Source organism: Aulostomus chinensis, chromosome 6 (genome assembly GCF_037954235.1).
Source record: "Aulostomus chinensis isolate RoL2024-O1b breed Wild chromosome 6, RoL_Achi_v1.0, whole genome shotgun sequence".
Classification (NCBI taxonomy): Eukaryota; Metazoa; Chordata; class Actinopteri; order Syngnathiformes; family Aulostomidae; genus Aulostomus; species Aulostomus chinensis.
In genome coordinates this window covers 12,278,531-12,305,278 of record NC_141325.1, presented here as the reverse complement: position 1 = coordinate 12,305,278, position 26,748 = coordinate 12,278,531, and the positions used below count along the sequence as shown (strand labels likewise).

Here is a 26,748-nt window from a genome sequence, read left to right as displayed (position 1 = left end):
GCACTGCTTCTCCAGACAGTGCTGGTTAGAGAGGGCTTTTGGCAGATGTCAGGGTGAGCCTGGTGAATAGACCACCGCCTGGGACTAAATAGGTTTCTTTGCAGCCGCACAAAGGAGGCGTCCGAGCGAGGACTCCTCTCTCCTCCTCCTCCTTCTCCTCCTCCTGCACCACACGGAGACAGCTCATCTTTTATGCTCCTCAACCGCAATCTGTCGAGATGCAGGGAACTCGCCTACATGTGGCACAGCGTGAAAACTTAAGGAAATGGACTGGTGCATCATGGTCCGCTGAGACGAGGTTCAGGAGATGCAATCAGCAGCAGCAGCAGCAGCAGCAGCAGCAGAGCTCGACTCCTTTGATTCACAGGTGCAGACTAAAGAGCAGGAGAGGGGAGTCGGTTGGTTTGGAGTTGTGAGGCCGGCAGTACTGATGCTCCATAGGCTTCGGAGGACGTTGGATCTCCTTCCATTCAATTCAACTCTCCTTCTAACTTTGACTTTCATACAAGCATTTTTTTCCCAAGATAATTTGCCAATACACGAGGAAAATATACATAAAGGTTAAATGATAGTACTACTTAATTTTGCCTACGAATAAAGAGCCAAGTAGATATAAATGACGCTCAAGGAATTCAAATTCAAGACAGATTTAATGGCTTTATTCAATTCATTTTCATTATTTTCAATTCATTTAATTTGATCAACAACGCAAACAAATTAGGTTTTTAATATCAAATACTCATTGATATAATAATAATAATAATAATAATAATAATAATAATAAGTCTGTGGGAAAGTGGAATTTTAAGCAGCATTTTGTAATAAAAAAGGCAAAGTATCTTTACTATCTATTTATTTACGATCTGAAATGTAATTGTATCATCTATTATTTAAGATGTACAAATGCGCGCACTAATAATAGTAATAATAATTCGAATACAAAACAGTAACAATGTGCAGTCAGCGCGAGTGTTGTGCAGCTGTCCACTCCTCCGGCAGTAACTTTATTGATAAGAGGAACCCACTTCAAATGGGTCTATGTCTCACTCAGCCTCCCTAACTGGACCACATCAATCTTCCCCAGTAAAAACACACGCTCACATACAATCCTCCCGGGTTAATGCGGCGCATCTGAGTGCAGAACGGCTGTTTACACGCGAGGAGACACTTTTAATGGAAGCGCACCAAAAACAAATGCAATTTTGTAGAGCAATTTCAAAGATCAACAATTCCGTGTCGACCATCTCCGCGCTTTTTTAGCAATCAAACTGCGTTAAATCCATTGCTCATATGGGCCTTTGCAGAACAGCATCGTCTAACAGAAGGCAGCTGCAGCAGAAGATCCTGCCTGTTTCCAATGTTTAAAGCTCGCATCGCTTCGCAGGCATCTGCATTCGCCCAGTTATAGAAATCTAAAGGGGAAATCGATGTTCCATCTACATCGTCACTCTTAACAAATCGCATTGTAAGTTTTTTTTTTTTTTGGGGGGGGGGGTGATGTTTTTTTGCGGTGATTTGATGACAGTCGTAGGAATAAGAAGCACACCAATAAGTGCGTTGCATCCGAGCCCGAGAGAAGCAGAGAGAAGCGAGAACGGAGAGCCATACAAACCCATTAGAGGCTTCCCTCTTCAGCCACCCAGCCCGGCTGCACCACCCTGCGCATCTCATAGCCAAATTAGGCCCGCTGCCCTCCGCCTGGTCTCCGTTACTGCGTGATCTGGTGTACCGGGCGGTAATCACGGCTTCAAATAAAATAATCAGCAAAGAAGAGCGATTTCCTTAATGACGGAGAAGAGGCGTGTGTCACGGAGAGGGTGGCGTGAGTGCATGCATGCGTGCGTGTTGGGGATGTGTGCTTGGATGGGTTATTAAAAATAGCAATGAAAGCCACAATAGGTGTCATTAAGAAAACAGCAGCCTCAAAACGTCTCGCCGTGTCTGCCGTGACTAGGTGAGCCACGCTGAGGTGTTGAAGATGTGAACAACCTCAGGTTATTGATAAAGTGATGGTGCCTTCAGTGCCTCATTATCAGGTAGAAATTGGGATTGTTGCTTCCAATATTGGCTCGGTTTATTGAGGAAAAAGCCCGCACCTTCACCAAACGTGTTACATTCTGAGCTCTTCTGGTCACTCCTTTGGGTTTTTGAACATTAGACCCAGGAAATTTGTCACCAAACCATGCAATATTATATTTAGGACTTTAATGACATGTCTGTTTATGGGTGAAATGTAGGGGTAAAATTATGTCTCAGTATTATTGTCCTTATACAATTAGCTCTCAAAATCTTGAGCATTATTTAAAAAACAACACACATTTGTGATATCCTGGCACTTTTAATCACCCATTATCCATAAAATAACCATAAATGTGGGGGGGGGGGGGGAGATTACTAAAATTTAACATGTAGTTGTCTGAAAGGTGGCGGTCATAAACATCCCATCCAGTCACTGAAAATTATGGCCAGTGATGCTGGTGACTTACAACCGCTGTTGTGCTTTCTAATGAAGATATAAGATGATTCCCAAATAATCAGTATTTGATCACTGAAACTTGACAACACCCCATAGTTCTAAATGCCATATATATATATATATATATATATGAATAAAATAAATTCTTCCGCATGCCACTCATATTTGAGTCCGCCTTCCTCAAAACTCACAAAATATTAGAAAAAAAATAATCTATAGATTTTTTTTAAAATCAAGGCTGTTATTCTCTTTTTGAAAAGTAGACATTTTGGAAATACAGAGTTTAAAGGCCAGCAGCAAAACAAATCCTCTGTGAGATCTGTTTTGACAGTTTATTAGGCGACAGCATCCGCAGAGGTTTTGCAATACAATCTGATTTAAAAGCTGATTCCACTTAACCATAAACCTACTGTATGTTTTCATTCTTTGACAGTCAGGCGCTTTACACTTGTATGGATAAATATGCTCAATCACTTGATGAACCTATTTGCTCACATTTAAAACAGAGGGTATTACTTAGCTAAGCGGGTCAGAGTATTAATTAAGCTTGTAATCTATTGTATTTACATGACACAAGCGGCGGTCTACAGATTTAATCCCTTCTCCTCTCTGACACCTTGACTTTGCCTCCAGTTCTGCTCCAACTATTAGAATATGTTCTTTCTTAAGTCTGGTCATTAGTTAGGCACATTACTGTGGCTCCATCATTAGGAAGCTGTAATGCATCATTTAAGGTAATGAGTGCCTTATATTACAGGTGCCAGCCAGCCTCGGACACACTGCCAGCACCGACTCCTGCACCGACACCTGAAAACAACTTTGAATCCAGCTTCCAAAGTGCTGTGGACTTGATGTCGTCTGCATTATGTTTAGATTACAATGTCCCTGAATGCAGGTGATTAAGATATGTCACATCTATTTATGATTTAATCACCGGTGAGCATAACTTGTCATTATTCTTGTAGTAAACAGACATACATAATGTTCTCTCTCTCTCTCTCTCTCTCTCTCTCTCTCACACACACACACACACACACACACACACACACACACACACACACACACACTCGGGCACCTATAATACCAGACAAAGGGGAGGACTTGGGTCAGTAGTGTCCCTGAGTAGCTTGAAATTAGAAACATGTGCTGGTAATTATCAAACTGCAGCAAAGCCACGTCATGCAGTTTAATGCCTCAGCAAATTAAAGAATAAATGGGATCAGTCTCTTTGACCTTGCCCACTGTGACTTGCCGAACTTGATCTACCTGGTACTTCAAGTGTGAGACTCACTCACTCAGGGAGACACAGGAACTCACACATACATGTACTACATTTAGGGTTGGGTGATATATCAGTGTAATATCAATATTGTGAAAGCAGATTAGATCTAATCTCAGTTTTCAAATTTAATTACATTGTGATACAGGACGAGTGTTGAATTTGGTGTGAAGGGCTGCATTATGGTTATGTTTGGAAATTGTGAAATTACCACACTAGTCCGTCCTAATGTTAGTCTTCATATGGTCATACACACATTATCAGTGATTATTTATTATTTAAAATTGTGTTAGTATTTTATGAAAGAACCAAAAGTCATTAGTGCCAAGATATTAATTTGAAGGTATCTGGTAAAAATACTGTGTTAATTAAATTGGCAATTCAGCCCTATTTTATAAACACACACACACACACACACACACACACACACACACACACACACACACACACTAACTAGTAAAAATGTTCACAAAATGCATGGTTTAGTTAATTACACATTTTTAAGATCATGGTTTTTGGGTGTCTTGGTTTTTTTTTAAACTCACTTATCTATCAGAATAAAATAAAGAATTCATTATTATTAACAATTAAAGATCAAATACTAGGAAATATTCGACAATTTAATAGAAATATTCCACGGTGGAGCTGTGACCCTCCAGTGCGCGTGTAGGGATACAAACGATCTATGAAGATTTTTGGTTCCTGGAAGCAAAAAAACAAACAAACATTACAAAAATGGCGGTTCACGTGCCTGTTGAACCTTGGACTGTAGGGTTTCGATTTTAATGTTTAACTTTAACATCCCTAATAGCCTAAACAACACACACACACACACACACACACACACATATAAATATACATACATATATATATATATATATAAATATACATACATATATATATATATATATATAAATATACATACATATATATATATATATATATATATATACACACACACATACATATACACACATATACATATATATACACACACACATATATACACACATATACATATATATATATATATATGTGTGTGTACGCACAGACACACAAGTACAGATGTCTGAGTAATACAACACATACAGCATCCATAACTCCCCGCAGCTTCCTCGTCTCTCACTCCACACACATCCCGCACTTTTGCATCCATCCATTCTCTTTATCACCCTCTCCTCGTCTCCTCCCTCTCTCTCCTCCCACCTCTCCATCCACTCCACCACATTTCTGCTGCTCCTCTGCTAAACACAGCGCACTACCCCTCCCAAGATTAATTGATCATCAATTTAGCTCTAATTTGGACCAAGTCAGCTGGTAAATGGGGCAGTTTTCCCTGATTGTTAGTGAAATGTGTGCAAGTACATTGATAAATTTTGATTATTTATCAATTACAACCAAATGAACTAAATCTATTGAATAAATTCTAGCCTGATTGCCATAATAGAGTTTGAAAATATGGCTATTGATAATGATTCCGGCTAATAGTCTTTTCCGGCCGTGGTTGCCGGCTTGTCGGAATGACAACACAAAACTCATTTTTCACAGAATCAGCTGAGTGAGTGCGCGGCCGATCTTCCATTAATCAGTCACATTACGGAGCTGATACGCCGTAATACGCGACGCTTTCCTCACAAAGACTCCAACACTTTGTCATATTTTATGTCAATTACCAGTCATTTCGTTGTGTTCCATCAAGACATCATGTAATAGTTAACATATGCTAAGGTAAAGCTCCCCTGTCCCGCCCGCTGCCAGTGCGCTCCTCCGTCGGTGTCTGTGTTTGGGGGGCTTGATGATGAAACGGGCCCTGCTCTTAATTTCTTATTTTCCTGCAGCGGAGGCGCTTATGGGAAGGGTGGAGCGCAGGCTTTTTAAATGGACCTGCCATCGTGTTTTCCCAACGCTAATGGAAAAGCAGCTTGCTGGAAAATAGGAGAGGGAAAAAAAAAAAAACCCTGGAATGAGGTTCAGAGGCTTTCACACGCAATGACAAGTGATAATATGAGCTACGGGACTTTTTTCACATACAAATTAGCACACATATACTCACTGTGCTACATATTCGAGTTATATACATACATTATATATATATATATATATATATATATATATATATATATATATATATATATATATATACACATTATATGTATACACACACACACATATATATACATTATATATACATACATATATACACACTCACATACATACATATATATATACAGTATGTATATGTATATGTGTGTGTATGTATATGTATATACACACACACACACATATATATATATAAAATTTTACATCATTTTTAGACTCTGAAATATAATTTATAATGACAAAATTGTTATTTGCAGTTTATTGAAGAAAACTAATGTGCGCATGACGGCTGCGCGCGTGAAAGGAAAGAAATGGAAACAACTAGGATTTGTAATCAATGATATGAACCCCTCTGCACCAATCATGGCTGCTGGAAGCACCTTAATGACCAGCATTTAGACTGGGCAGATAAACCAGCGGCGCTATAGAGCCAACACAGGGGCCAAGTGCAGGTGAATTAACCCAGTCCACATCTAATATGCTGGTGTCAGCTCTGGTTAGTGCATGGCTACCTACGGCCTGTATTGGCAGTGGCATAGCATCCAACATTGTCTCCCTCATACGCCAGCAGGCAGCTATCTATAATCGATGGCCACTTTTAATTGGACGGCCTGTCTGTTAGTGGACAAGATGGTGCAGGGGGCGAACTTCACTGCAGTTAAATATGCAGGATAAAAAGGTTGGGAGGGTTTTTTTTTTTCTCAGTAAAAAGCCAATCAAAGTTTCTGCTGTTGCATTGGCAGTCAATTATAATTGAAAATTTCACAGTGACCCTCAATAGGCATGGCAGGGATAAGTGCTGTAATAGGCATGAAATGATGTAGATTGAAATATAAATACGTTTGTCCATCAGTCAGAGATCAGGTTTCAGTAATACACTTGATGTTTTTCTTTTACTTCTAAATCAAGCATCTTTATAAAAAAAAAAAAAACACCAACAACCCGATTATTATATTTTATTAGGGTGACAAAAAAAGAGTGAATGTCATTTCTAATTGAATATGACTCAGACTATAATACCCTTAAGCAATTTTGTTTTATGTGTTCCTTTTTAAAAAAAACAAAAACAAAAACAAAAAAGAAGGCTTTAGAAATATCTCAGCTAATGTGGTCAATAAATGAAATCAGCTTCTATTATCCTCATTTCTAGCCAGACAAGGAGGTCAGAGAAAAGGAGAAATGTGAATTAATTCTCTCTTAGCAGAAACGACTTACTGATGTAGGGTTGAAAGGCTTTCTCATTCTTTATCTATATCATTATTTCCAAAATGAACTCCTCGGAGGTAGGTCTACGCTGCCTTGACTAATAGGCCCAAGTGACTTCTTTATTTCCCTTCTTGAGTTGAACCTGTGACATGTACGGGTTCTGTATATCTTCCGGATCTGAGGCTGCATAAAAGTAGCCTATATTTGATTCACACTACCCAGGCTGTCCTTTCTCATGTCTCCCTCACGCCTGGTGATTGTTACTCCCACTCCCAAGCTGATCTATTTTTCTCCTTTTATTATTACTTAGAAGAAGAAAAAAAAAACATGGACTGCCAGTGCTATAAGGAGTCTGGAAGCAGGAGACGGAGGGCCACCGGTGGACATGCTGCTTTTGGCGCAGCCTCTAATTGATATTGAGCGAGCTGCTGGTGAGGAGCGCGCAGGGCCACTGCTGGCTAATCTATGCTTTAATCAGCGTGTGTAATGAGAGTGGCGGCACGCTCCGAGAGAAAAGAGACCTACAAGCAACGTCTGTCAGGATCCCGGGGAAAATACTGGGTCTTACTACGGTGATGATAGGAGACTCTTGGCATTTTTGGAGTTAAATAAAAAGGTGTGTATGTGCTGTCCAGGGTGCTGAAGTTGTAAAAGCACATGCAGGTACCTTCCTCTGTAGGTCACCGCCAGCCATGATGCATCTCTGTGACGCTTTCACATCTACATCCTCATAATAATTCTGACTAAAAGTTCATACCAGAACCTGATCACAATGCTGGTGAGGTAGGTTAATTAGTGACTGAGGCTGGCTGCTATTGTAACGGAACAATCCGTACTGAGGGGAGAGAGGAGGAAGAGGAGGAGGAGGAGGAAGGCAGGCAGCAGGCCGCAGACTGAATAGCAAGCGGAACATTAGCAGAGGTGTGTGTGGGAACACTGTCAGGCAATTAACAGGGTATTAGAGACGACACACACATACACACGCACACACTATTTCAGTTATGCAAACTTAAAATACAGGAGTGTTTGTGTAACTCGTATTTGCAATAAGCGGTTTTCAAGCCATGTTTGTTAACTGGTAAACGGTGTATTTGATTTGTATTTAAGAAGCGAGCCATACAGGGTTTTGCAGATATGTCAGTATCAGGTAGCAAGAAAATTCCTGTATGTAGACATAAGCAGAAATAAATAATGGATATTTTTTTTATTTTTTGCAGTAATCCCTTAAATGTTATCAACAATTTGTGGTAGAGATGGAGGGATAATTTACAGTTTAACAATAAACACTACAGTAATGTCACTTCAAATGTAGTCATATTCAATGATGCTGGTGCTAATAATAGTGACTGCAATTTTTTTTTAAATCAATATATCTGGCATTATTCTTTTTTTTTTTTTGGTAATGATTCCTAAAACACAGTTTTCAAAAACTGAATCAAAAAAGATATGGAATAAAGAGGAACATTTTAATAAACGTAACTGTCCAAAATGACATTAGTGCACTTTGGTAATAATAATCTTTTGTGGAAATGACATAATTATGAATTACCCAAAACATCTTTTTCTTCATTACATTCTGTTAAAAATATCAAACTGGCAAGATTTACTCTGACACAGGTTTAGATACGGTAGGCCGACATCTGCTGAAATCATCGGCCACACCCGATATGTTGGACGGGCTCTTGTTGCATTGTGCAACATTATGTACAGTTTTGTCCTCCCATACTTTACAATACACATAAGAATGAGGAAATCATCTTTTACATGGTAATTAATGGAGTATTAAAAAAAAAAACAACTAAAGTGACAAGTGAATCCCTATGTAGGTTTGCGTTATATTTCCTAGTGTAGGTGTTTCTATTTTATTGGACTCTGGGTGTATGAGTGACAGGCTGAGAGAAAGAGAAGGCGGAGGGGAGAAAACAAAACAGCCAGCTTCAGCAAAGCTGTCTGACAGTCTGCCTGCGGCTGAGATTAGCCCCATCTATCCGGTGTCAGTGACGGTCGTGTCCAGAAAATCACAGCATAAACGGGTCTGACTGAGGAGTGTGTGTCTGTTACAGAGAGGACGGGGAGGTGGGGGTGGGTGGGGGGTTTCTGGGGTCAACTGATTACTCATACAAACAGACTGAAATAGACTACGGTGCTGAGGGAATGTGCAAGGAGAAGGAGGGTTGGGGTGTGTGTGGATGAATTGGGTTTCCTTGTGACAGGAACAGAGCACACCTCAAGTCTTCCCCTGGTCGGGTCCACTTCCTGTCCCTGGTGCTAACACTTTGTCCTTTCATCAATCACACCTGCATGGATTCACACACACGGCACATGAACAAATAATACACGCGCAGGTGGGCCACACATTCCTGTTTTCTTCTTGTATAAATAACACAGTTCAAATGGATAAGCAGTTTGTATTATCACATAACTGAAGGGGGAATTTCCTCCAAACAAAATGAGATATCCAGCAGCAGCCCACAAACTAGACAGGCTCTCAACGTGACTGATAGCAGGAACTGGAGGGAAATAATGGCACTTCTTAAAGGTTACAGAGGCACCTGGAATCTAGAAGACAAAGTAATCACACCTGCACAAGAGTGTATCCATGTAAGTATGAGAGATATGACAGATGAACCTTGTTTTCGTGTTGCTGAGCCATATTTTGAAGTGTGTTTACAACATGAAATTAATGAGACGTTTTATATGGTGTTAAATGTAAAAGGTTGTGACAAATATTTAGGGATTAATGAGCCCAGAGATTTTCTAGAAGATGACCGAGGCTATTATTTTAACAAATATAAGAACAAAAGAAAACGTGTGGAATAAATTATATATGTCTGTATTTTTATTTGTAACATTTCACACACAGTGGAACATTTCTGTATTGGTGCACCGCATTTGAGGAAAAAAATTGTCATGTGGGATGGAGATATCAAGAGCGATTGTATTTATGAGGCTTTCTGACAAATAGGCGCAGCTACGCTCCGCCGGCGCACTGCCTGTTTACATAGACCAGCTCCATTCTGGTGCTGAGCGTTTATGGAGCGTGTATGTGCATGTGCGTTGACGTGCTTGTGGAAATGTGTGTGTGTGTGCACGTGTGTGTGTGTGTGTGTGCGTGTATCCTCCACAGATGGCCTCATGACCTTGGAGAGGGTCACCTGCGAGGAAGCCCGCAGAGAGAAGACAAAGCTCACTAAAAGATGCTGCTGAAGTTTTGAAGGTGATTCTCTCTCATGCATCCTGAAAACGTCCTGCATGCCTCCTCTCCCGGGCTCCTCCGCCTGCCCGCCCGCCCTCTAACTGCCTATTATGTCTCATATTGGAACGACCCGGAGTTATTTCCAACACAAATAAAGTGCCTTTGAAAGAGATTAGAGAAATATGTATGAATTTATGCTTAATTTATTTGATCATTCCACATTACAAAGCTGCGTAGTGCTCAAATGCGATAACAAGTTTTCAGTTCCTTTCATTATGTAAGAGAAATTAAGCCCCAATAGGATTTCACTGGGGCGCGGTGGTTCCTCGGATGAAATGTAATTTGTGGGGAGAATTTGTTGTATCTGTCACAAATATTCCCAATTAGCTGCGTAATTATTTGAGGGTTTCTGCAATTACGGCTTAAACCGGTAAATCTGAAGCGGTAGCTGTCCCTAATTGGTCTAGATTTGATATTTTGCATATTTGCATAATGAGGAAATTGGGAGGAAATTGTGTTCATCCATTTGTGAAGAAATCTATGAATTTTATGAATCTGAAAGCCATCCCTTTGCGCTGGGTGACTTTGCCTGCAGCTCCCAGAGGAAGCAGGGCAGTGTCATGTCTCCCTGCACTCCACCTTTACAGTAGCACCCTGCAGGAAATATTACTGCATGCCTTGTAAATAAAACACTGTAAAAATACTTGCAACATTATTTTTGATTGATATTTAGAAGCCATACAAACGTGACAGCCGTGAGAAAATACATTTGTGATGAAGCCTGAAATGGAATTTGCTATATGGCTCTGTTCACTGATTTATTAAGCATTAACGGAAGGGCCATGGTCATCTTTTTCATTTTCCATCAGTTAACAAACAACATTGTATGGCTTTTATTAAGAAGCCTTTGATTTTGTCATTAGGTTTATATTAGATAATTCATCCAGATTGGCCTGTGAGACTTAATTATGCATTATCACAGTGTGCTGATTGATATTGAGAAAGCTAAGTGTTCTATGTAATTGGTAATAAAGAAGGTAATTTTAGAAATTTGTCCAATCAGTAATGATTATGAGGCTGCGAGTAGGTAATGGTGTTAACCCAAGTTGCCTCGGTCCATCTCTAGCATATCAAATGTAAAATATAAGCTGCACAAAAAGAGGAAACACCTCACCCACACACATTAAGATTATTAAAAATATTTGGAGAATTTAAAAGATGAGCTCAAGTGCCTGATGTAAGACACTTTGTGGGGTAATATTACACAAAGGATCTACCTGGTGATAGTAGTGTGTGTGTGTGTGTGTGTGTGTGTGTGTGCGCGTGTGCGCACGTGCCCTCCTCATATTAGAGCTCCAGCCCGCTGAGAGCCGTATATCAGGGGGCAGTAAAAGAGGGACGCGGCGGCTGCTGCTGCTGCTGCTGCTGCTGCTGCTGCTGCTGCTGCTGGAGCCCTGATGAATGTCTGAGAGATAGATGTGTTAAGTGACCTTGGTACATTACACTCTCCTTCAAACCAGCAGCAGTGAGGATTAGCATGGTCTTGTCTTGCCACACCGAGTGTGTGCTTGTGTGTGTTATTGCAGTGGTTCTTAACCTAAGGTCGGGGGCTCCCTAATGGGGCAAGCAATGATGGCATGGGGGGGGGGGGTTACAGTGGTTATATGTGTATGGAAAAGATTTTTTTTCAATACTTGAGGCTAAAATTAAAAAAAATATACATGTATCATAACTTGTCGAAAAAAATGTACTTACTTGAAGGTAAGGATGAACAATGTTCCTTTTTCCCTACAGAGACCATTAAACTAGGGAAGCACCACAATTAATTCTTTGCCAATATTTACATAATACATTACAAATCATTTAGCCCATATTTGCCAATGCCCATATTGGTAAAAACATGTTTAAAAAAATATATATTAACCCTTTGTTCACACTGAAAAAGACAAATAAAAAAGTTGCATTCGAGTCAATTTTTTTTTTGACTCATTTCTGAAACTTTTGGAAAAGCTGTGGCAGAAGAAACCGATCATGATCTGCTGGACCCATATTAATATCAGCCATTGGACTGATACCTATATATTAAAAATTACACATCTGTCCATATTGATGCCCACGTGCCAGTACTATTGGTGCATCCGTACCTAAAGCCCTCATGTTAGTTAAATGTGAATATGTATTAAATATGTATTTTGTATGTATTTATGTACATAAATATGTGCTAAAGTTTTACAGTTAATAATTCTATAATCAGGTCAATAGGATATTGAAGGTGAACTCTGTATCGGAGTTCCTACATGTAAGCATGAACTGTACGTTCATGCTTACATGTAGGATGTAACTAATAAACTCCACAATTACTTTCTCAAATAAAAATTCAGTTCTGTCCATTTTGTTTTTGAGTGGCAAATAAAAAAAAAATCATAACAGTGTCTAAGAGTGCCACGTGTTGTCTCCCTAGGTCTTGTTTTATTCAATCAAAACAAAAACACAAATACATATGAGAGGAATTTGTTTTAATAAATGACTGAAAACGAAAACCTTCATGTAATAAGAATACTTTTGCACCTCTAATTAGAATGATGGTTCACTTTAAGCTAATTTCTGGAGAATAAGTCAAAATCAGGTGACAAATGCCAAACAAGTTAGCTAAGAGCTGCTCTTTGGCTTTGTTAACCAAAATCTGCTGAACATCTGGATATTGGATTCACTGAGAGAAAAATGTGGATCGATTCTGCCTGTGAAGCCTCTGAATTACTGCAAGCATGCAGGGTTTATTAAGAGGGAATAAAGCGCTGCAAAAACAAACACAGTCACATTGATTTATGGAAGGGATAGCAAGCAAAATATCCTTCTTTAATATTCACAGGCAGCTCATAAAATAGGCTGCATAATAATTTCACTATTTCATGGGATATTAGACCATAATGACCACAGTCCACCCCTCTACACCCCACAGCCATACAGGCTACACACTCTACAGATATACACCTCAACCCCTGGGCAGACCAGTGTCGGGGCTAATTTATAGGTGAAAATGAAAGGCAAGCTTAATGTAATGGGTCCTTACAGCCATGAGATATTATTCGCACCATCACTCCATGGGTTCAGAAAGAGGAAGATTTGGAAACAAGGGAATGTGGATGAAAGGAAAGAGGAGGTCAAGTGAGAGAGAGAGAGAGAGAGAGAGAGAGAGAGAGAGAGAGGGAGAGAGAGAGGGAGAGAGACAAAATGCACCAACACGAGGATCGGAGGGCTCACAGCACACACTTTTTTTTTTTTCCTGGGAAAAAACAACAGCAGCCATGAATGTGTTCCCAATGAATCTACAACTACAAGCCTGAACAAATAGAATCACACATACACACAAACACAGCAGCAACAACAGCAGCAGCAGCAGCAGCAGCTGAAACTGGCGTATTCTACTCTGTGAGTTAATGGGAATAAAATACCTCAGTGGATGAGTGCAGATGTGTTTGATACAAATAGTCATTTTCCTATTTGCTGCCTCATTGGGCATGATGAATGATGGAAGTCAGGGAGGCGTTGTGATAAATGGCAGCACCTTGGCTCTACTGCATGGCCTATTGATTCTCCTTCTTTATTACCCCTCCAACCCAGCTGGCTGCTCTGCCCCCCTCTACACACACGCACTCTCACACACACACACGCACACTTGCAGAGAAACAAAAAATGCGTGTGCATGCAGCCATGTGCTCAGAGAATACACACAAAGAATGCAACACATGCACATTTAGAGAGGAAGGGATGATGAGAGGACAGGCGGTGAGAAAAAGAGGCAAAGAGTAACGGTGGAGGAATTATAGCCGTTTAGCAAAACTGTTTGCTTCAGATGTAAGTTCAGGTGATCAAAAACAACCAATCAAAACTAATGGCTCAATTCCACTGATTTTTTTGTGTGATTTAGTCATCATTAACTCTCAAGACCTGAAAAACAGAAGAGTTTGGTGAGTTAGTGTCCTGCGTGTAAGCCAACAAGACAAAGCGGGCAGGATAAATCAGTGATATTACCATTCGCTGAGCTCTTCATCAAGAGGTAATGAGGGTAATTATCCTGCTCTGCACAATAACGTCCATATAGATTTCAAATAAACAAACAGACAAGTCCTGACTAACTTTAATGTCACTCCTGTACATATTTACCCACTAAAAGTGCTCACAGATATTCAGACAGACACAAATGCGTGTCTGAGGAGAGGCGTTGGGAAGGAGGCCTATCAGAGGTGACTGAAGGAAATGTCTCTATCACCCCTGTCACAAACAAAATAAAACACCTGAGACAGTGTTTAAGACAGTGATTACATTTCTGCCTTTGGCTCCAGAAAGAAGCAGGAGGAAAACAGAGATCAAACGGCGCTGACCTCTCAGACTTCCATTTACTTGCTGCATCTCCTTGACCTTGAACCAGAGCGATAATAATTCAGGGTCTTGGGCGGGTGATAAATGGTTTGTGTGCATGTGTGAAAGTGAATGTGTGTGTGTGTGTGTGTGTGTGTCTACGTCTAATTCACAAAAGTGATAACAAATGGCGAGAATGTGAGATACACAAACAGAGGTTAAGCAGACACACACACACACCTGCTACTTGAATCTGTGCTGTGAAATGTACAAGATGACGAGCTGACTTAATTTTTTTTAGATGTGGATTTTTTTTCGCTGTAAACTCATTAAACCATGGAACAATTTTTATCATCATTTTCCAATGCTGTGATTATTCTGTAGATGCAGTGTTATTGAAGTACAATAGTTAAGAATATGATATAAAAGCTAGCTACTAACTAGCTAAGAGCTACTTCTATATTGTGACTGATTTCTCTATAGTCAGTGTTTAGTCTCTTTTATTTGATCATAAGTAGTTATAAATGTTGGAAAAACATCAATATTTTCAATATATACATTTTTTTTCCTTGTTCCATATTTTCTATGCACTGCAGACAAACTTAACAATTGTGACAAAAAGTTGTACAAAGCAGCATTAAATACAAAGGGAAGTACGAAACTGTCAGTATTTGTAGAAAAGTACCTGCTAAAATACACGTCTATGATGGATCAAAGTAATTTTGCTCAAAGATGCCAAGGGTATTATCATTTTGAGAAAGGAAGCAAGGAGTCTGTAAGCGTGCATGCACACCTGTGTGTGTTTCACCTTCCTCACCAACCAATTAACCTTTGGTGTGTGTGCATTATGGAGTTCCAACAGCAGTGATGAGTTTAAAGGTGTTTGGATGAGTGGTTGTTACATTTCAGTTGAAAATTGCTGAGTTTTTTTTTTGCGTTACACTGTCAACCTAACTGTAGACAGAAATGATTTTTGTGATTGAGAGAGAGAGAGAGAGAGAGAGAGAGAGAGAGAGAGAGAGAGAGAGAGAGAGAGAGTGAGAGAGAGAGAGAGAGAGAGAGAGAGAGAGAGAGAGAGAGAGAGCTGGCTTGATAACATCCACCTCACGCTCTCTGCTTTAAAAGTCCATTTGGACTCTTGCCTACAATCACTTCTCGGCGTCGCTGTGGTAACGGAGCCAGGCCTAATTAGTATGCATTATCAATTAACAAACTTAATAGCCGGCAGATTGATTAGATCCTCAGTTATAGGGGCAGAACTCAGGCGAAACATGGAATGAAAAATAATCATACACACAGGCTTGCATGCTTGCTCGCTCGCTCTCTCCATTCTCTGTCTTTCACACACATCTACACACACATACACACACGCACGCACACACAGCACCAGCAGCTCACTAACCTTCTCCTCCTCCTCACTTGTGTAATTACTGTATGCATATGGCGGTGAGTGGATTGGGAATGAGGCAGTGTGAGGTTTTAAATAAACCTTCAGCTTATAATGAGTCAGGCCGCCATGGCTAGTTTAGCTCTGATTGTGCTCCACTCTAATGAATGACAAACCTTCTCTACTCCACACACACACACACACACACACACACACACACACACACACACACACACACACACACACACACACTGTATATCAATACAATGAAGACATGTACAGTGGGGTAAAAATGTATAAGGTTCCATTTTTCATATACAACTACATCCAAACACATTGCATTTGTACACACACACACACACACACACACACACACACACACACACACACGGAATGTAATCAGGCGTTAGGTTTACCCTCCTATCAGTCTAATGGAGGTTAATGAAGGATTAGGTCTAATAATTTTAGAGTGGAACTCTGACTTAGCCACATGATGCATCAAACACTTCAGCAGCAACACAACAAGCACGTCAGCAACGGGAAACAAACTCAGCGGTGCAGCGACAGGAAATAAAAATGTTCAGATTAAAAAAAAATGCAGGTATAAAAAAATACTCTATACTCTACTTTTATTCTTATTAAAGCACTCATAACAGGTTTTTTTTCTTTTAAAAAGAAGACTTTAAAATCACATGTAGTGTTATTATAAGCAAGTATCAGAGGCGAGTACCAAACTTTGTTCTCTAAAATGCACTCATTGAAATACATCAGCATTACAGAGTACTGATTCTGATGAAGGCAGGACAACCCACATTAAAAAAAAAAACAACCTCGACATTGCTATTGTGACAATGTTGTAGTGATGACTATTGGTGTTTTCACAAAACACTGATACAATGACATTTTTGATGAATAATCCTCACTAATATGGATGTAACGGCTAAGTGGGCAAAGCTACAACATCCTGCTAAGTTCAAAAAAAGATGTTACTTTATTGTAATACAGCATTTTACAAAAAATGGGACGATATATATGCACAGCCCTTAATCAAGGAAGTAAACTGAACAGAAAATCCAATTTTTGTGATACAAAATGCAAAGTTGGCAAAACATCTAGCGGAGGAAATAAAATATTTCTGAAAGCTTAGAGGTGAACTGTATTGAATTTACAAGTAACTGATAAGTTTGTACTTACTGTTTACAACTGAAATTACATTTTTTTCTTTTTTTTAAACTATAGAAACACTGGTGCAGTCGCAAAAAAGTAATGGCATACATTTCCAGGCATGGGTCAATTCAAACGTGAACCTTACCACTCTACATTGACAAATTTAAACTCTTCTGCTCTTCCTTAGTTGTGAAACTGGTTACTTGTCTAACTGTGTGCAGGTTTTTTTTTTATCATCATTATAATAAATATGTTTATGAGTATAATGTAGTTACAACTGTAACCCTTGTACAGTAACAAACGATCAGTAACTTGTTAGTTTGGTGTTTTGTTGGATCAATCATCACAAGGGTCCTTCTTAAGACCCGGCTACTCATACAGGGTTAAAGCACATATAGGTACGGGACAGAACCGGTGACCTACCACATCTTTGAAAGGCCAATTCATGGGCATTAAAATGCAAACGCGTGCATATTTCACTGTGTTAAATTTTATGAAGCATTTAAAGCACCATCCCTCCAGTAGTAAATCCTAATAGTCTTATTTCCTATTCATAATATTCATACCCGCCACCCCTAAGCAGTGACATTAAAAATGTTTGCATCTCCACCAACTTAGAAGTTCAAGTTAAACTGAGTCTGGCAAGGGAGATGCATACATATTTACCCCCACACACACGCACACAAACACACATACACGCAGACACACACTGTGCAGATGTGTGCCTGGTCTCCTCTGCTGCATTGTGGCCTAGTTTGCAGCCATCTCCCTCTGATGTATAACTCGTTGTCCAAGCCTTAATGTTGATTTATTATCCATCCATAAATTAGAAAAATATGTTTGAGAATTCCGTGGTGCAGCCAGGCTCTGCGGACTGTCTGGGGATTGGCTGATGTGTCAGAGGCACATATTGGCTCGCCAGGCAGCTTTTTGTTTCCCTGCACCAGCAGGCATTTAATGAGTGCTGATGGCTTAAGGTAAATGTGTTAGGACAGACAGCAACAACAGCCACAAAAACAGCCTGCTACATGGGAGAGATGTAAACCAACAACAGAAACCTGCCCCTATTTCTTTGCTGATGCTCGTGCATGCTAAACATCATTTCCATGACAAACCATTTGGAGCTTTAAAGTTTCATGACTAAGAAATTCAGGAGTAGCATCTACCTCAAAGGCATATTCTTAATTCTCCAGAGCTTCAAAAGTTTGATAAAATGCCTCTCCTGAGCCAACTCATCATATTTGCTCCACTTTCAGTACTATGTAGGCAGATTTTTCTCTTATCCCCCTATTATCAAATAAGGCTGATTATTACTGGTTATGATTCTTCAGCCGGTTCTGGCTGCCTTGTGTACCCACATACATACTAATTTCTAATAAAGACTCAGACATCTCTGGGGTAACATGCTGCAGCACAAAGCAGACTGTGCCAAAGTCCTATCAGAAATGGGGTTTTTTGTACCCTTCCTATTAATAATAAAAGTAGTTTGAGGTCAAGGTTTAATATTCTGACATAAAAAAAAAAAAACTGCTGTGATGTACACAAGAGCTTCATTCCCTATTAATCCAGAACAGCTCCTAGTTCTATAAGACGTACTGTACAGTGCATAATCAACACAGTGAGACAGAAACATCGTTGTCGTCTTGTCTTGAGCTGACACTGTCACTTCATTGTCATGGCTGTTAGGTCTGCTGTGCTGATGTCCTGCTCTATTGTTTATGTTACAGATGTTGCAGTAATCAGAGCAGCAGCGTGTGAAGGACTCAGCCTACAACCCGTGGCCAGCATCCCGCCAGCAAAAGGTCAATGTGGAAATGCTGGGTGATGGTGATGGCTGGGATAAAATGAGACATGGATCTACTGAGATAACCTATTTTTCTGACATCGATACGGACGCCATTATTGGCTCTCTTAAAGGCGCAGAAACTCGTGTTCTCAGTTCACTTTCTTTATAACTTATAGGGACCAACAGAAGCTGTATCGAGATCAGTTTTGGTTAATTCATGTAAGATATTCCTGAAATTGTTTCTGTATTTTTATTAGATTGATGCAGCCAGAGCTCATTCTGATGCTGCCATTTCCTGATCGTCTCACTCAAACATTCCCATAGTTCCATTGTTCTGCTTCCATTTAACTTCGAATGGAACTTCAAGTGAATTGTAGCCAAATAACAAGGAAATACAAATTCAGCTTGTTTCCATCAACTGGCTTGAAGTGCAGAAATTTGGCTAAGCATAGATATTTTCATCAGATGATGAAAAAACAGGCAAAATTGCACAAACAGAATAGATGAATACGAGGTTGTAACCTTGATCATCTACAGCAAACAACCAGTGAAAAATGGGCAGGTAGTAATTGTTCATTTGGAAGTGTTGCACACTGATAATATCTGGGAAAACGTTGGCAGTTTAAAAAGCTGTTTCATCCCGTGAGCTAGATATTCACTTACAAGGGTTGTATTCTCCCATCCTGGGCATTTTTTCAAAAAAGGTTAAAAAAAAAAAAAAAAAAAAGTTCAATTTTTATTGCAAAATCTGGGTTCGTTCTTCAACATCATCAACATTTTCTGATGTGACATTAGAAAATGCTCATCAAAATACACTGATGGAAACACGACTAGAGATGTCATACACAGGAGGGGATTTAGTTTGCTTTATAACGAAAAACTAAACATTTTTGAGCTGTCCAGTACATCTTTCAAAGCGTGGTTTCATTTAAAAGCTTTCAAATTGAATTGCTACTGTAATTTTATTTCTGAACTATTTGTTAAGTGTCTTTCTGGCTTATTCAGTTGGACAACAATAAGGACGGTAAGGCACTCTGGTGTGCTCACTGTTTATTTAGAACCCATTACCATATTTTAATCATCTTGTTAGAATATTGAACCAATTACAGCGCTTGTCACAACATTAGCGGGCCAGTTTACTTTCAAAATGGTTTTACCCATTAGCTGGAATTTTGAATGCCTTCTCTCATCTAGAAAACAATAAATCTGTCTCCTAGAAATCCATATCAGTCAAGGCAGCGTTATTGTTTTGATGCCAGACTAAGCCCGGCAAACGGGTGTAGGTTTGAGGAGAGAGGGGAGAGGGGGGGAAAAAAAGATGCCTGTGAGGCACACTTATTGTCCATCAGCAGCAATAGCTATGTCTCAGTCTGAGCATTTATCCTTGGGCCATTATGGGGTGCTGAGTTGCTAGTGGTGGCCATTGTTTAATGATCTCCTTGGGCTCTGGGAGTAAACTACTGCCGTAATCAGAAGGGTAAACTCAGCTATATTTCAATTTGGGGAGCCGCTCTTCCGTTCAGAGAGGGCGCTCTGAGACGATAAATAATAGGACTATTTAGCCTATCCCACAGGCTGCCTCTTTGACACCTACCCAAACACACACACACACACACACACGCGCGCGCACGCACACAAGTCAGCCCATAACAATTCATGTCCCCTCCATAAATCAGCTCCACTAAAAGCTAGTGATTAGCAACATCATTTAGCCTTTAAAACCCAAACAGCGACAACTGTTTCCTTCCCTGTTTTCAGGGGAAGATTGAGAGATGCACAGATGGTAAATTGGTTGGAGGGGAATGAACTGTAGCTGACTGACTGGACTTAGACGTTACATAAATTCAAAGCTGAATTCAGCTGTGCTGTGTTTTGATGATTTTGGATATTCATTGTGACCCGTCATGGTTTTGACCTTGTAGATTAAAACATGGTGAGGTGACCGTGGCCTTTATGGATGATTTTTTTCAACTTGCTTGCAAAGCTGAAACATAGCTAGGGAAATGAACAATAACATTATGGTTTATAGATAATTCCACTTGAACAATAGTTGCATATCCTCTTCATATGTGTTGTTGCAATGCGCTTATGAAGCACTGACGCTTTTGTAATTAAAGAGGAAAATTCTTATGAGAAGAAAAATAGAGTACAAATCGATCTGATACATCAATAATAAGCAAAATGAATAAAGTACTTAATATAGAACTTTTGCAATGAGTTCAACCTTCTTGAAGTGAGAAAACAAGCAGTCTAACCATGTTAGTGTTGAGCACTCCCAGCCTTAGTCCTTCTATCATTTGGTGCTTGTTATGCTCTACATTCATGTAAAATTTGTAAAGTTATATACTAAATAATTGCACGCGGATGTTCCATATCATCAAGAACTTGATAATGTCATACAATGAATGTTATTGTTAGCACATCATCAGCATTTCTAATTATAGCGTTCTTGTTGGGGTTTTTAATAGCACCTCGCTATCATAGTTAATTCTGAAGAGAAGACATGAAACAAGGACGACGCGTCGCGATAGTTAATTTAACGTTTACCTTTCTTGTTGTTCCTTTGCATTAAATAATCTCCGTTTCAAGTTTATTTGGTAGGAACAGATGCAGATTATAGGACAATTGCCCAGAAATCACAGAAACATTTCACGCACCACAGCATTTTTAACTACAGCTTATTTTGAATTTCCAACCGTCTTCATAACAAAACAATACTGGCTTCCTGTTAGTTTGAATCGGATTGTCTCTCCAGTCAACGTAAACAAGGAAGAAATTATCACACAACCTCAAAAAATATTGAAGACTGGCCATATATAGCATGCAGCATCTAGTCTCGACACTAAAGTCCACATTAATAAAATTGATTTTTTTTTTGCTACCTACTTTCTCGCTTAATCATAAAACAAAATGATACATTTAATTTTTTAAAAATTATTAGTTAATTACATCAGATGATTATTAGGATAAAGAGAATAATGTTTACTTTGCTTTTGAAAAGCAACTGATTTACAAGCGCCAATAAAAAAAAATCAAAGAGATTAAGCAAGCTAACCCAGTAATTTCCTAGTCTACCATCTTGCCGTGCTGTTCCGCTGGTCTCTGTGGAGAAGGATCAGGCGTGTGTCTGATGATGGCTTCCTAAAGAGCTTCAATTAATGGCCTGTCACTTATCATTAGAACCGCTGAAAGGCGGGACGTCAGAGTGCATGATGCAAACAAAGGCATGTTTTAGAGTGTCAATTCTAAAAAGCGCCCATTGGCTCTCTATTCTGGCGACTGGCCTCGGAGGCCCTCATCCCTGCTGGCCCCGAGCCCCGCTGTCTCTCCTGGGGGATTAGAGGGATCGGCAGAAATTAGCCGTTTGGATGACAAGCAGGGGCCAAAGGACGAGCGGGTGGTAATGTCCCCATTTTATGTGAACAAAAGCAGTGGGGATTTTAACTAACACATCTCCATTGCCGCCTGTGGCCACTCAGTCCCAGTGTGAGTGTGGTAGGTTCCTCAGCAGTGCTAATTAATTGAAGTTATGCTAGCTGGAGGACTCGCTGTGTCTGATAGCCTACACTATCCTGCATCTGTGGCTCAGAAATCATGAAAATCAGAGGTGTTCACTTGAAAGCCAAGCTAGCTTAATAGTGTAGTCAGATTTAAAACATTTTCTTCAAAAGTGTGAATATTTTCTTTTTTTTTAATGTGCTTATTAGGGGCTCAAGGTGCAAGATGTGAACATGTAGCTCTGAGATTCCCAGTGCAACCCAACCATCTTTGGTCTTGCACTAGCAAGGTTGTTTACTCTTCATTACAATTTCAGACAGAGGCAGGGAAATCCTCAAAGAGAGCATCCACAACAACATCCTCTTGACTGGGGCCCTGCAGTGCTGCTTTTGTCCATTACTCTTGGCCTCCTCATTGACAGCCAATAAATCATTCATTTAGAGGCAAAGCAGGAAGAGAATCAAACACCCATTTTAGAGCCTGAGGCCTTTCACTGTAGTGGCTGCTGCAGGCCACAGATCTAATGTAGAATGGCTAGGCTGCAGGCGGGTGGAAGGGCTCTTAAGAGACAGAAGCGCATTGTTTGGAGAGACGGGGAACGCTGCTCTCATTAGACCTGAAGCTAAAAACCAACCTGAAAGGCCTGGTTCAATTTACCTGCCCTGTGCTTGGAATAAATCACCCCCCTCTCATCTTGTGTTTGTGTGTGTGTGTGTGTGTGTGTGTGTGTGTGTGTGTGTGATGCAAACACATGTACAACTGCAAAAACCTAGGAACACTGATAAGCAGATGCTTACAAAGAGCTTTATACATGGCTTTCAGAGCAAACCTCTTCAGGCTCAGAGTTGTTTTAGTGCAGTGCTTGTTAAAGGTAAAACCTTTTACCTCGCTGCCTTTTATTAAGGCGCTTTCTCATTCAAATCAGAATCACAATTAAACATATCCTGACTTGCCCCCCCCCCCCGTCCCCCCTTTCTTTTCTTGAGCACTGCTTTGCACAAAGTGACTCACTGCTGCAGACAAGTGTAGCTGAATCTGTGCGGGGAGATACAAACATACTGAGATATATCGCTTTTAGAATTTCCATGAAATATCAGCAGAACCACTACTTTTCAAACTCTGTCATAGGTTTTGTCTTAATGAATTTCAGCAGAGCCAAAACTAACGCAGTGCGTCGAGAACAGCAGGGAACACTGTGTGACAAATACAAACGCACACTGAGACAAAAGGAAAGAATAAGCAACTGGCGACGTAGAGTCATAGAGCAGCCTGGTAGAAGAAGACTTTTACTTTTACACTTTTATCAGCATTTTATCTTTGTATTTCATGAACAGAAAACAGGTCATAAAAAGACTTATGATGTAATTACTTCGAAAAAAGGGAGCAAAAAAAAAACAATCCACAGAGTAGCGACAAAATAATGAATATTAGAACTAAATAAATACTTGCGGTGTTTCTGGCGATGAATTTAAACAACGAATCCATTCGGTCATTATCACATGCACAAGAACGCTCCTGGATTTGAAAAGATATTTCATTTTATGTAACGTTTTACATTGTCCAACTTCAAGGGTCTGAGGACAGATTTTGGTTCTAAACTAGCTAAAGATCATTGACTACTTTAGCCATAATATAAGTTTCAGTTCCATAATCATGCTTAATTTGAATATACAGTACGGTTTTAAACATTTTTCTTCAAATACAGCATGCGGCTTTCCTTCAAGTACATTGTCTGAAACAATATTTCCTATATGCTATAATATATTGCTATATATTTGCAAAAAAAAGCCCCAAGTTATGAGATTTACTCCAAAGAAAATGATCATGGATCCAGGAATCCAATCAGTATGCCCCTAAACCAAAATAGGAGCACGCCTAAAATAAATAAACAAATAAACAAACAAACAGCGTGCCACTTTGTTCTGAGGACACAGAAAGAGGAGGGCAAAGAGAAAAGCTGGAAAAGTGGCGAGCAGGAATCCCCTGCAGATCTGTGGTGGCAGAGATGTCAGACTATTTAAATACTGATGAGGGCCTCTGTCTGTCCTCGTCTGTTAATGACATGCTCGTCAAGGCCAAACAAAAGAACCTGCAGCCTGCTCCAGCATGCCTGTCACAACACACGCCGGTTCCACATATCAGAGAAGGTGCATGCGTGTGTGTGCGCACGTGTGCGTGTGTGTCAGGGGGATTCTCGCAGAGGTGATAAATCCACTCTTCCTTCCTTGTCAGAGTGCTGGCACTGCATCCTCACTTTTAGTTTCATCTGTACTTTTTTCCTCCTTATCCATCAGTATCTCCATCATCCTGTCTCCCTGCCAGCATTCAAAGTTATGCTGTCACACTACAAATGAAATACACTCATATACAAACTCACACAACTCGTAAACAAAGTGAAATAGAATCAGACTCTTACTGAGAGCCTGTTTTAAAAAACTGTGGCGTCCATAAGCACAACAATTGATTTTTATCACACATTAATTGCTGCTAGTAATTTGTTTTAAAGTGCATACATGTTTTGACTAATGACAAAGTCTTGGCGGGTGACAAGAAACAGCAGGTGATGGGGAAACATCATGAAAGGAATGGCCTGCTATAAAAGAGGCAATAAGAACCACAAAATGTGTGCCTCACAAAACCTTTGATAAATTAACACAGTGGTGTCAGACAATAAAGTGTCCATGCAACAGACACTCACATGCAGGGGGAAATATATTTGTTTGGCTTTCAGTGTGTGACAGCGTTCCCAATTATTATTGCAGCTAGAAACTAAACTTTTGATCTAAATTGGCTTTAAAAAGACATCATAAAACCATCTCTCCATCTTTCATCACCTCTCACTGTCTTCTTCTTCTGTCTCCTCTTTGTGACTTTAGCCTTAAAGCAGAGGAGAGTGTCAGCGAATGCTCTTTTTGATTCACTGCTATCTAACCTTGCTTTATGAAAGCATTAAATTGATGGTTCCAGACCAGCCCAGAGAAAATGCACATAAAACTGAGACTAACTGAGAGATAATAGTCCTCGTAAACTGGTCTAAGAGCTCTATAACTCACAACGTCCTCAACTTGCTCTGTCTTACACAGCACACCCCATCCAAAACACTGACGTCTTAAAGGCACAAACTGCACTGCAAACACAAACAAAAGCAGAGGAAGAACACGAGAGAGGAACTTCTGATGGTTCCTGAAGTTTCTGATTTGTCTTTAAATGCATCAGAGTTCAGGCTTCCCTATTCAATGTTATTCTGACTTTTCACAGCAGAACGATCACGGGTGAAACTACATGTAAGCACATAATAATGTATTTCGTTTACACTGTACCTGAAAGAATGTAGGATCACCTCAGGAGAAAAGAGCCATGTGTCGATATTCACACGCGCGCACGCACGCACGCACACTTACACATTTTCAGTTCTCGTCAGAAGATCGTAATGTACGTGAAGAAGAAGATGTTGCCTTGGAGATCTACAGTCACCTTGCAGCGAAAATGGCCACGATGAGGTCAAAGACAGAGTATACAGGAAGATGTGGTCAGCAGAAAGAGCTGTTTGGTCACATGATTTCAAGATTCAAAATGTAAAACTAAACCAAGATCTGGATCTTAGATCTCGTATCATCACATGGTTTTGCAATATTACATTTTAATACCAGATCTGAGTCATTAACATTTGTTGGCAATGTGGAATTACAGGTGTAATGTTAAAAGAACTTATAAATCAAGCAAATAGGGGCACGACAATGTAGAATTTGCTTTGATAACAACAGATATTAGTCGTTTTTCAAATTACATCTCATATTTGTAGATCAAGCTCATGTGTTCAAAAATGCAAATTGTGCGTTTAATACAATGGCTTAATACCCTAAGTTTATGTTTGCCTCACTTTTGGTCTGTGGGTGCAGTGACTCCTCGGTCCAGTGGGACCTTCTGTGCATTTCATTTTATCCATTTTCTTAACTTTGTTGACTTCTTCTACACTTGAAGGACAAAACCACTCATATTATGTGGAAGCAGGCTTTCATAAACTTATCTGAAAATATGACGAACAGTACAACCAGGGCCGTACTGTATATGCAGAGCATTGGTGCGCAGTGTGTGCATGAAATCTGTGAGTGTATTGTACATCTTGCAGGTTGCACAGGGTGGTAATGGATGGCCGGTGGGTGCCCGCTGACGTGTTATTCTTTTATAAAACATTGCCTCTCCGTAGTGAAGCGCAGGGGAGAGCATGTCATGTATGTGATGAATGACCAGGGGGTAACATCTTCACTCCTGACCCCTAACACAGGCCTGGGCG

The 26,748-nt window shown here is 39.9% G+C and overlaps 1 protein-coding gene across 3 annotated transcripts in view; it reads right to left on the bottom strand.

Moving 5' to 3' along the window:
* Positions 1 to 26,748, bottom strand: part of LOC147260106 (homeobox protein orthopedia B-like) — a 57,946-nt gene that overhangs the window by 5,313 nt on the left and 25,885 nt on the right. The window contains exon 2 of one of the 3 annotated variants that reach the window (XM_086206504.1): positions 9,288 to 9,358. The exons of the other annotated variants lie outside the window; for them this stretch is intronic. The gene's annotated coding sequence lies outside the window, so the exon portion shown is untranslated. The remainder of the gene's footprint in view (positions 1 to 9,287; positions 9,359 to 26,748) is intronic. 3 annotated transcript variants of the gene reach the window in all.